At 30.7% G+C, this 12517-nt stretch overlaps 1 long non-coding RNA gene across 1 annotated transcript; it reads left to right on the top strand.

Moving 5' to 3' along the window:
• On the top strand, positions 1-9280 carry LOC127172842 (uncharacterized). The gene is made up of 3 exons (XR_007828686.1): positions 1-355; positions 3101-3183; positions 9087-9280. It is a non-coding gene; the product is annotated as an uncharacterized LOC127172842 (long non-coding RNA).
• The last annotated feature ends 3237 nt before the right edge of the window (positions 9281-12517 follow it).

Raw genomic sequence — 12517 nt, 5'->3', positions numbered from 1 at the left:
TCGGTTACTCAGGAAAAAAAAGGTAGATGTTTACTGTATAAAATAAATATTCCTGCTCACATTTCAACATCGTAATTGTGTTTGGGAATTGTTAGACTTATGAGCCTTTTAAAACAAACTTGCTTTCACGGAGTTTTTCATCGTTAGGTCAGTTATGACATGAAAACTGGTCAGGTGTGGAAGCTTTTTGCCAGACTGCTGTCAAAGTGTTGATTCAGACTGCAGGAGACGGTGAGTGAGAGCAGCTGCTTACATATGGAGACCTGAGCCCAAATTCATCACTACTCTGAATGTTCGCTTGGACTGTGCATTTGGATTTTTCTGAGGACATTTGGCTGAAATTTAAGTAAATAAGGTAAATTCAGGAGGTATGGTTATGGTCATTTTTTATGCAACACGTATATAATTTTTAAAATCACTGACAGTTTGTTCTAGTACAGCTTCTCAAAAAAAAAAGTTCTCTGTCTCTCTTTTCTTTATAGATTTAGTAGTAATAGTAGTTGTTGTTGCAGTTGTGTGTAAAGTGACTTTTGGAAAGCCACTATATAAATGAATAAAGATGATGATTGTTATCATTTTTTTTTTTTTTTAAAAAGGAGTATCTATGTTATTTTAACATTGCTTAAAATATAAATGTAAAAAAAAAAAAAAAAAAAAAAAAAAAAAACAGAAATACAAAAACAGTATGCGAATATATATATATATATATATATATATATATATATATTTTTTTTTTTTTACATATTTTTAGAATTAAAAACTATACATATGCATGCATGCAAAGGTGGAAAAATAGGAATGCTTTACCAGGGTTGTGAAATATTGCAATGCTTGCATTAAAATTTTTAGTGGTGTACAGAAAAAAAAAAAAAGAATATTTGAAATAGTTATCTGAGCTAGTTTAACATTGCTTAAAATATATATATATATATAATATATATATATATATAAACAGTATGTGTAGATATAATTTCAATATTTTTAGAATTAGATTTTTCAAAAAAGCTTTGTATACATGCATGTGAATGTGGAAAAATAAGAATTTTTTTTACCAGGGTTGTAAAATATCGCAATGCTTGCATTAACAATTTCAGTGTTGTACAGGAAGAAATATATATATTTGAAAGAGTTAGCTGTGCTATTTTAACATTGCTAAAAGTAAAAATATAAAAAATACAAAAACAGTGTGTGAAGATATAATGTAATTATTTTTAGAATTAGATTAATAATAATAATAATAATAATAATAATAGAACCTTGTATACATGCATGCGAATGTGGAAAAATGAGAATTTTTTACCAGGGTTGTAAAATATTGCAGTGCTTCCATTAAAAAAAATAAAATAAAATTCAGTTGCGTACAGAAAAAAAAAATAATATTTGAAAGAGTTTGTTGTGGTATTTTAACATTGCTTAAAATATAAATAAAAAAAAATACAAAAACAGTATGTGAAGATATAATTTAAATATTTTTAGAATGAGATTTTCCCAAAAAAAAAAAAAAAACTTTGTATACATGTATGTGAATGTGGAAAAATAAGAATGTTTTTACCAGGGTTGTAAAATATTACAATGCTTGCATTAACAATTTCAGTGGTGTACAGGAAGAAATATATATATTTGAAAGAGTTAACTGTGCTATTTTAACATTGCTAAAAATATAAATAAAAAATACAAAAACAGTGTGTGAAGATATAATGTAAATATTTTTAGAATTAAATTAAAAAAAAAACAAAACATTGTATACATGCACGTGACAGTGGAAAAATAAGAATGTTTTTACGAGGGTTGTAAAATAGTGCAATGCTTCCATTAAAAAAAAATAAAAATATATATATATATATATATATATATTTGAAAGAGTTCGTTGTGGTATTTTAACAGTGCTTATAATATGAATTAAAAAAATACAAAAACAGTATGTGAAGGTATAATTTCAATATTTTTTAAATATATTTTTTTGAAAAATCTATTTCTAAAATTATTTAAATTATTTTGTATACATGCACTTTGTATACATGTATGCGAATATGGAAAAAGAAGAATGTTTTTACCAGGGTTGTAGAATATTGCAATGCTTCCATTTGAAAATTTCAGTGGTGTACAGAAAAAAAAAGAATATTTGAAAGAGTTATCTGTGCTGTTTTAACATTGCTTAAAATATAAAAAAACAGTATGTGAATATATAATTTATATCTTTTTAGAATTAGATATTTAAAAAAACTTTGTAGACATGCATGCGAAAGTGGAAAAATAAGAATGTCATTAAATATTGCAATGCTTGCATTAAAAATTTCAGCGGTGTACAAGAATTTTCCAGGCCCGCCTTCTGCCATGAGCAGAAAGAGAATAGCTTTGCAAAAAGGTTTTCCAGTCATAATATAATTCAATGTAATAAGCATGCATGTACTGTAATAATACACTACTGTATAGTAGAACATAGTCATTATTTTTGTATTATAGCATTCAAAGCATAAATTATTCACAATATGTTCATTACTGAATAGTCCGGTTAAGTGAATTATTGAGCAGTTGGATGCATTTCCATAATTGTTTTAGGCAAAAACTAATTCCAACCGACGACCGGATCTGTAAATGGTCAATTCTCATTTCGTTAGCAGCAGTCGTTAACAGAAGCAGTAAATGTTCTTCAGGCTTCATGTGGAACAGAACCACAGGGAATGTATTTGTTTCCATTTTACTGTACATCATAGAGAGAATTAAGATACACACGGGCATAAATGAAGACGTATCTAAAGAGGTCTGCCGTTTGCTGTTTCAAAGCGCATTCCTTTTGGGAGCCACCATTTTTAAACACTTAAATCCTGAAAGATCTTTGATGGTGCTCTGAGATAGATGAGCTGGAGCTCTTCCACCCCACAATTACCAGAGATCATCTGCACATCTCTCTAACTTTAACCAAAGACCTGAGCCTTTTGAAGGTCTGTGGAGGAACTTAATGCAAAACAGAGGTCTGAATGCTTCGCAAATTTGTCCCAGACACACACAATTTGCCAGCGGAGAGAAAAAGGGAGGCAGAGAGATACAGTACCGTGATGATGTTCATAATAACTGAATTATCGTTTTTTTTTTTGCTTAGACAGAAATGGAGAGGAATGGAAACTATACTATGAGAATGAAAATATGCCAGTGTTCAGCACATGTGAAACATTAAAAACTGAGGTAAGGTGTTATTTAAGTGCTTTTAAAAAGATGGAAATACGTCTCTTGGTATTAAGCGAAATAGAAGGAGACTTGCTGTGTGATTTGCGTTTTATTGATAAAGATCCGTATCATATTTATATATAATCTAAGGATGATTTCAAATGCAAATTATAGGTGAGTGACTGTACAATTACAGCCAACAACATCAAATTTGGTGCTTGAAATGAAGCCGCAAGGAAGTGCTAGGATTTAGAGGAAAAATGAAAAAAAAAACATTTAAAACAATTTTTAAAGAAATATAAATATTTATATATAAACATAATAATACATATGTAAAATATGATGACATTAAATTAAATGTTTAGTTTTATTTAAGTAAAAATATTATTAAAACTAAATACAACAGTCCAGTTATTTTAATGAGAATGGAAATGTACTAATGTAACATAATATAAATATTTTTCAAATTATATTTTACACATTAATAATATTAATTATTATTAAAAGTATAAAATGGGTCTTTACATATAAAATGAGGGGCTACACGGGAGTGCTCCGTGAAAATGTTTAGAGAAAAAAATACATGTATTTATAAATTAAATAAGCTAAATAAAATATTTTAATAAACTAAATATTCATTATAAATAACTACATCTAAAAGTGCAGGGGCTGCAAGGGAGTGCGATAGGGTCAATAGAGAAGTAAAAAAAAAATACATTTAAAATAATTTTAACATTTAAAAATAATAAACAATTAAAAAAAATAGTATTTATAAATATTGGATATTTCTATTAAATGTGGATTTTTATTTATAAATTAAATAATTAAATAAAAATAGCTAAATATGTTTTATAAATAAATACACATTGCAGTACTTTACAGAGTAGGGAAAAACAGTAATTTAAAATAATACAAACAATTTTTTTCAAAAATAATATTTTACACATTCATACTAATTTTTACAATACATAAAATGAGGTGCTGCGAGGGAGTGTGTGGGGGTCCGTGAGAAGTTAAGGTAAAATACATTTAAAACTATTTTAAAAATAATAATAATTGTGTTTGTAAATATATAAATATGTTAAATATTGGATTTTTATTTATAAGCTAAATAAACAAATAAAAAATATATATTCATAATATTAGTTTTACAAAATAAATAGGGTCTCGATACATAAAATGAGGGGCTCCAAGGGCATGTGAGGGGGTTCATAGAGAAGTTAAGAAAAAATACATTTAAAACAATTATGAAAATTCTATTATTTTTATTTATAAATATGTATATATTTTCAATATTGGATTTTTATGTTAAATGTGGATTTTTATTTAGAAAATTAAATAAATAAATCATTACAGATATATGTATTATAAATAAATACATCTAACATAACAGCCCTTTTGTGAGTAGGGACAAAAACATAATAATGTAACATAATACAAACACATTTTTAAAATAATATTTTACACATTCATAATATACATTTTTACTATATAGATTGGGTCTTTGTACATAAAATGCGGGGTTGCAAGAGTGTTAGGGGGTCCATGAAAAGTTTCAAACATTTTTTTTAATTAAATATTTTCTTATATTCTTATATATTATTATTCTTATATAAAATATGTCTTATATATAAGAATAAACAACAACAACAACAACAAAAAAAATAAAGCATTTATTATAAACACATACGTCTAATAGAAAAACCAAACACATTTGTACATTTGTAATATTCATTTTTACAGTATCAATTAGGTCTTCATACATGAAAATATATAGGGATGATCATATTTGGGGTTTGTGGCATCTAAGAGCTTTAAAACCTCTAACACCAATTTTCATTATAGCCGCCTACTGCGGTATAAAAATAACTTTACATTAATATTTACAGAGCACACGTATACTTACACACTTCAGAGAACAAATTCGTCCACGGTCGACATGGTTGTGTGTGACCTGCTGCGACTGACCTATTTAACACTGTGAACTGTGGAGTGTGAGGTACAGACTCATGATAGAGCGTTCCTCTAGAGGCGACAGCGTCACGTCTGACCTGCTGAGTTTGACCTACTTAACACTATGAACTCTGGGTCGTTGGGTAACCCAGGCTGAGAACATGCACACATTCACTGTGAGACTGCAAAGGAAGAAAAATGTGACACATTACTACAGTCTTTAATGCCCTTCAGATGTATTCACAGTGCACATGCCCTGCAGCTTCGTTAAAGACTTCTCTGCCACTAAATTGTTTTCATTATGCCATCTGCCACCCTAAAAGAAAAATAAATAGGTGGTGGAAGGAGAAAAGTACTCTGTTGCCATCTAGTGACGATTTGTAGGTAGTATATCATGGTAGAGAAGAAGAGTGAAAAGGGTCTTTTTATTTATTTAGCATTCTGTAGTTGAAAATGTTTGCTGCTCATTATTATTATGTTGAAAACAGCTGAGTAGATTTTTTTTTAGGTTTCTTTAATGAATAGAAAGTTCACAAAAACAGCATTTATTTGAAATAGAAATATTTTTCAACATTACAAATGTTTTGGTTGTCACCTTTGATCAATGCTAAATCCTTGTTCAATAAAAGGATACATTTCTAAAATTAAAAAAAAAGTAAAATTATACTGACTCCAAGCTTTTACATATTGATAATGATCACAAATGTTTCTTAAACCGCAAATCAGCATATTAAAATGATTTCTGAAGGATCATGTGACACTGGAGTAATGATGCTAAAAATGTATTTTTCATCACAGGAATAAATTACATTTTTAAATATATTAAAATAGAAAGCAGTTTTTTTTAAGTAGTAAAAATATTTCAAAATTGTACTGTTTTTGCTGTACTTTGGATCAAATAAATGCAGGTTTGGTGAGCAGAAGAGAATTCTTAAAAAAAAACAAAAACATTAAAAATCTTACTGTTCAAAAACTTTTGACTGGTAGTGTTATTAATGTTATTAACTAACCGAACAAGATGAATAACACATCTTGAAACTAAGCTGCTTCAGTTACTGCTTTGTGTGGTATTGCTTTAAAATAAACTGAATGATTGATATCTGCTTGATAACTGCTTACCCTACTAACACCCCCTGAGAGGGGGTAAAAAATGCTTTAAAAAAAAAATTGAAATTTCAAGTCAAGCTTTATTGTCATTCCACTACATGTGTGGACATACAGTGGCACGAAATGTCGTGTCTCGCAGGACCATGGTGCTACCTAAATAATCATGAATATGAACATACATACACTAGACGTAGAAACATTTTTTTAAACCTATACATCTAACTATACATATACTATATATAATTGACTATACATACACATAACTGAAGGATCCTTAGATCCTTCCATGCAAATTATTGTGTTGTGTTTAAATTTTATGGTTGTTTTTAAATTTCATTTATAATCATTTATTTACATAATTATTCATAATCATTTTACAATCATTAGTAATTCACATAATTCATATTTAATTATTTATTTGATTATTTAAGTATTTATCATTTATTCATATATATTATTCATTTATGTGTTTTTATATTTTATATTTCTTATTATTTTCCTTGCTTATGCATTTTCATTATTGTTCAGTTCCATGATTGTGGGGTTTCATGAATTGTTTGGTCTAAGAAATAGATAACGGGGATGTTTATGGAAATTCAAGGTTTATGGGATGTTGAATCCGTTTGATATATCATTGTTCTTTGAGCTGTACTCCCCAGACGAAGTCTGAACATTGAGACATACGCAACTAAAACTGTTCAATAAATTCTGTTATACCTTTTTTTTACCATCATCACTTCGTCTCCTGCTTCTGCTCTTTTCTGGCTTCCATCGGGCAACTTCATAACTGACAGAAACCTGCTGTTAGTGGGGTTGGGGTAACTACAGCTTGCTGACTAGTTGTTCTGTTACCGAAAGACTGATATTTTCTGACGGGATCTGGTGTCCGGGGCTGGATCCTAATTGTCTGGCGTGGGGACCTGATCTAACATAACCTAAGACAGACTATACAAGTACTTTACCTAATAACTGTGCATGATAATGTGCAGAAGAGGTATTTAAGAAGCAAACAGTGCAAGTTTGTAGATTATATTTTTGTTTAAATGTAATATGTAATTTACTTTTGTAAATAAATCTAAATGTAGGATATATAGAATCTATAGAAATATAAAGTACACTACCAGTCAATTAATTCAGTTAATTTTTTAAAAATGTTTTCGAAAAGTCTCTTATGCTCGCCAAGGCTGCATTTAATTGATACAGTAAAACAGTAATATTGTGAAGTATTATTATAATTTAAAATAAAATGTTTCAATAATAATATAATTTAAAATGTAATTAATAAAAAGATAAAAGTTAAAAATGCCTGGGCAGATTGATCTATAACAGTAAATTCTATTCCTGACCCTATTTGATCTACTACTCAGTGGAGTGAATTTGAATTACTCTCTTTACCAACATGTAAAGAAATCACAATTAAAATGTTTGACACAATTGGACCTGATTTCATGAATATTATAAACAACTGCCTACTGACAGGGACTGTTCCGGATTGGTTTAAACTAGCTTCAGTGTCACCGATCCCTTAGTAGCCATCACCTGATTCTGAAGTCTATTCAAATTTCAGATCTCCAACCTGACATTTTCATCTAAAATTTGAGAAAAAATAGTGTTTATGCAGCTGCAAAACTATTTGAATAATAACGGTATTTCTGATGTTCGGTCCAGTTTCTGTCTGGTTTTAAAACTTTACACAGGAGAAGTTCGCTTACAGAACAAAAATGTACAGATCATTTACTCACTCCCTTGTCATCCAAGATGTTCATGTCTTTCTTCAGTTGTAAAGAAATTATGTTTTTTGAGGCAAACATTTAAGGATTTTTGTCCATATGGTGCCCACGAGTTTGAATTTAATTACATTTTAAAAAATATTCAAATAGACAACAGTTATTTTAAATACTACAAATATTTCACAATTTTACTGTTTTTCTGTACTTTGGATCAAATAAATGCAGGCTTGGTGAGTAGAAGAGACTTCTTTAAAAAAAAAAAAAAAAAAAAAAAACATTAACAATCTTACTGTTCAAAAACGTTTGACTGGTAGTGGTAGTTTGACTGTGAATAGAGATGCATCTTCTGATTAATTTGACCAGCAGATGGCAGCATTGTTCACTTAAAAAGCACACTTTTTGTGCTTGTGCTTCTTTTCTTGGGCCTTGACTGATACACAAAACTAATATACTATATTTTTCTTTCTTTATTTTTTAATCTGTTTTGAGGTGCAGTTCTCATCTTTAACTAATAATTTTTCAATGTACACTGCATATCCGAATTTCTGATTCAACAAATCCTCATGCACTCAAGGTCTCAGTTAATCCACCTCATCAGCTTTCAGTAAGACCCGTCCTTTAAATTTTCAAGTGAATCGAATCCACAGAAGAAGAATAGATGTTCTCTGAAGCATGGCAGACGCATCAATCACACACAGTTTATGTTAAAGCTATACCACATGAAGCAAAAGTCTGCTTTTACTGCATTTTCATTTTATACTTAAAATATCAGTTACAATTTAATATTAATTTCTAGTGCACTTAATACTTTTAGTTCTTTCATTTTTTTTAATGCTGTGTTTTAGTTACTTTGCTGATTGGGCACAAAATCGAGGCTTTGTGCGAACACGATACCCTGAGCTATAGCTGAATTGATTCCAGAAGGGTGGACTGTGTTGAAATGAGGTCTGGACGTCTTCCTCTTCTCTTCTTTTACTCGCCTCAGTCACAATCCACCCCTCATCCATCAATCCCAAAAGCTTCCATAACAGATGGAATCACTCATATACTAATCAGTTTTATGTTGATGAAAGGCAAATCCATCTGCACTCCTCTTTAAATCATTTTTTCTACATCCCTGTTGTTTACTAGTTTGACTGATGGCCGAGCAGCTTCCGTGGAGGAATGGCCCCTGTTGGAGCCGTTATCTGTGGCATTATTCTGGCAGAGCGATGGACTGGACCCTGGAAGGGACAGCTGAGTCATTTGGCAGAGACCGGCGAGCCAATTGGTCAGGGAAGTTATGAGGACAACACTAGATTTGTGACCACCTTACAGCACTGTCTCCCCCCCAGAAAGCATAGCCAGCGGGTCAGGAATGACTTTCAGCACAAAAATCATTACCAGCTAATAACCTTTATCTAATGTATAGCACTCAGTGTTGTTTTATAGCTAAAATAAATCACAATAAATTGACATGACGATGTTTTCTTGTTGATTTGTAACTGTTTGGATTGAAACATAATGTTTGTGGTTTGAGGGCGAACAAAAACATGTTTTTGTAGCTCAAAGCCTCTTATTTTCTCAGGCTCAACTAATCAAGCAAGCATTGACAAGATTATGGATTTGAGTTCCAGGTAATGTATTTTAAGTCACTGAAAAGCCATATTCAGAACAGCACTGGGACTGGATTTTTGAATCACTCTATTTGTCAGCATCTGTGTGTTGTAGAATATTTAGTGACTCTTTCTGTAGATTATATTGTTTCACCAGTAGGTGGTGACAAGTGAGTCATTGAATCAAAACCAGATTTTTACCTTAAGTGTGAGCGTGGTAATTTGTAAATTTTATGAGTCAGGCTTCCAGTCTCATCCACATCCTGCTACTTTTAGCTGTACTAAACAGCTTGTTTCGCTTCTTCATATTGCAAACTGGTGTGATATATTTGTAGCAAAAAACCAAAAATACATTGTGTGGGTCAAAATTATCGATTTTTCTTTTATGCCAAAAATCAGTAGGATATTAAGTAAAGATCATGTTCCATGAAGATATTTTGTACATTTTCTGTCGGAAATATAAAAAAAAAACCTTTTTGATTAGTAATATGCATTTTGATTAGTAATATGCATTGCTAAGAATGTAATTTAAACAACTTAAAGGTGATTTTCTCAATATTTTGATTTTTTTGCACCCTCAGATTCCAGATTTTCAAATAGTTGTATCTTGCCCAAATATTGCCCTATCCTAACATCCATACATCAATGGAAACATTTGTTTAATCAGCTTTTAAATGATGTAAAATTTTGAAAAATTGACACATATGACTGGTTTTGTGGTCCAGGGTCACATATGTAAAAAAAAAAAAAAAAAAAAAAAAAAAAAAAACACTTATTGACTGACTTACAATTATTAATAATACATACAACAGGTAAACTTAAAAAAAAACAAAAACAACAACAACAAAAAAAAAACATATTTATGAATGAAAGTGGCTTTCTCCTGTGGATTACGCATTGTTTATTCAACTAACTTGTTTATTTTGGATCCAGACAAATGATTGAATAAAAACAATGATTCATTCAGGAACACCATTAATGTAATTTAATTGGAGATATTTTGTTGATGGAACAAAAATTGACAAAGAAACTGTCAATATTATGTCTAAAATGTAAGTAACTCAATATTAACTTGTTTATTGAACTCTTAAATAAAGGTGTTATATCACTCGCTTGTTTGGGATGATTGGACATGTGACACTGCTTAAAGGAGCAGTCCACTTCCAGAACAACAATTTACAGATAATGTACTCACCCCCTTGTAATCCAAGATGTTCATGTCTTTCTTTCTTTAGTCGTAAAGAAATTGTTTTTTGAGGAAAACTTTTCAGGATTTTTGGACTGATATGGTGCCCTGAGTTTGAACTTTCAAAATGCAGTTTAAATGCGGCTTCAAACGATCCCAGCTGTTTTATCAGTGGCGTAACTTTGTTTTAAAAAGTGGGTGGGACAGGAGTGTGTGTTGGGTGGGGTTTGTGTGTATTGACATTAAATTCATTTTTAATGTCATAGTTTTATTCTTACATGTGCTATAATAATATGTATTATTAGCCCCGAGATAATTCATGTCACTGAATAAATACATCGATAAGAATCAATTATTTGTTGTCCCAAATAGTCTAGTGGTAGAATTTTCATCAGTTTTGGGTTCTAATCCACCATCACATGATTTTTTTGCCTCTTATTTAAAAAATCAAATATGTTTATCAGTGATCCTGTTTTAAGAGCAGGGACACGTTTGTATATTTTGTTTTGTTTTTTTAACCGGAATGAATACATGTTGTCTCCGCAACATACAGTCGTTAGCGATAGATTGAATCGCTTGTGTGTGAACACTGAGCACAAGCCGCATTGAGGAAGTTCCGTCACTAATTAATGTCGCAAAGAACATTAAGCATGATTTCAGAAACAACAGATTCCAGCACCAGCCGCCAGAATCTTATGTATCTATATATGTATCTGTATTTAACAGAAAGGTATGTTTTATCAGCATTAAGTACGTCTGTGCCGTGAGATGTTCAAAAAAAAGTGATGGGGACAGTATCGAGCCTGGCAAAAAGTGGTGTAAATTACACCTATGCAATTTATATGCTTTTTAATGTCAAACGTTCGTCTTGTCTTGCTCTCCCTGAACTCTGTGTATTCTGGCTCAAGACAGTAAGGGTATGTCAAAAAACTCAGATTGTATTTTCTCCCTCAACTTCAAAATCGTCCTATATCACTGTTTTTCCTTTTTTGTTAAGGGTATTTGATCTTCTTTGCATGTTCACTTTGCAAAGACTGCAAAGGAACTTCTGCAGTGATGTAGGATGATTTTAAAATGATTTTTGAAGTTGAGGGAGAAAATATGTTTTTCCACAAGTTTTTCGACATACCCTAACTGTCCTGAGTCAGAATACACAGTTCAGGGAGAACAAGACAAGATGAGTGTTTGAGATTAAAAAGTATTTAAATTGTATTTTTTTTTTTAATGAAAATTACCAATCTTTTCGCTAGATAAGACCCTTCTTCCTCAGCTGGGATCGTTTACAACCGCATTTGGGATCGTTTGAAGCCACATTTAAACTGCATTTTGGAAGTTCAAACTCGGGGCACCATATCAGTCCATTATATGGAGGAAAATCCTGAAATATTTTCCTCAAAAAACATAATTTCTTTACGACTGAAGAAAGAAAGACATGAACATCTTGGATGACAAGGGCGTGAGTACATTATCTGTAAATTGTTGTTCTGGAAGTGGACTTCTCCTTTAAGTGCAACATCCTAATTTACTAAATTAATAATATTATAATTCCTGTGCAAAACTTATCCAAGTTATTTTTCCCGTAAGAGAAGACACGGCCATTTGTAAATTTAGCGTTTCCACAGTGTCATTCGCTTCCAGCTATTTTTAGCTGCACAAAACAGCTTGTTTTGTTTCTTGATATTGCAGACTGGTGTGTCTTACCATATTATTTTAATCTATTATCTTAATTATGAACACACTGGTTTGTACTGTAAATAGTTTTACCATTTACTGCACTTTTG

This window comes from Labeo rohita, chromosome 11, assembly GCF_022985175.1.
Source record: "Labeo rohita strain BAU-BD-2019 chromosome 11, IGBB_LRoh.1.0, whole genome shotgun sequence".
In the NCBI taxonomy this organism is placed as follows: domain Eukaryota; kingdom Metazoa; phylum Chordata; class Actinopteri; order Cypriniformes; family Cyprinidae; genus Labeo; species Labeo rohita.
The sequence above is the reverse complement of the archived record's forward strand: the minus strand, read 5'-3'. Positions and strand labels throughout refer to the sequence as shown.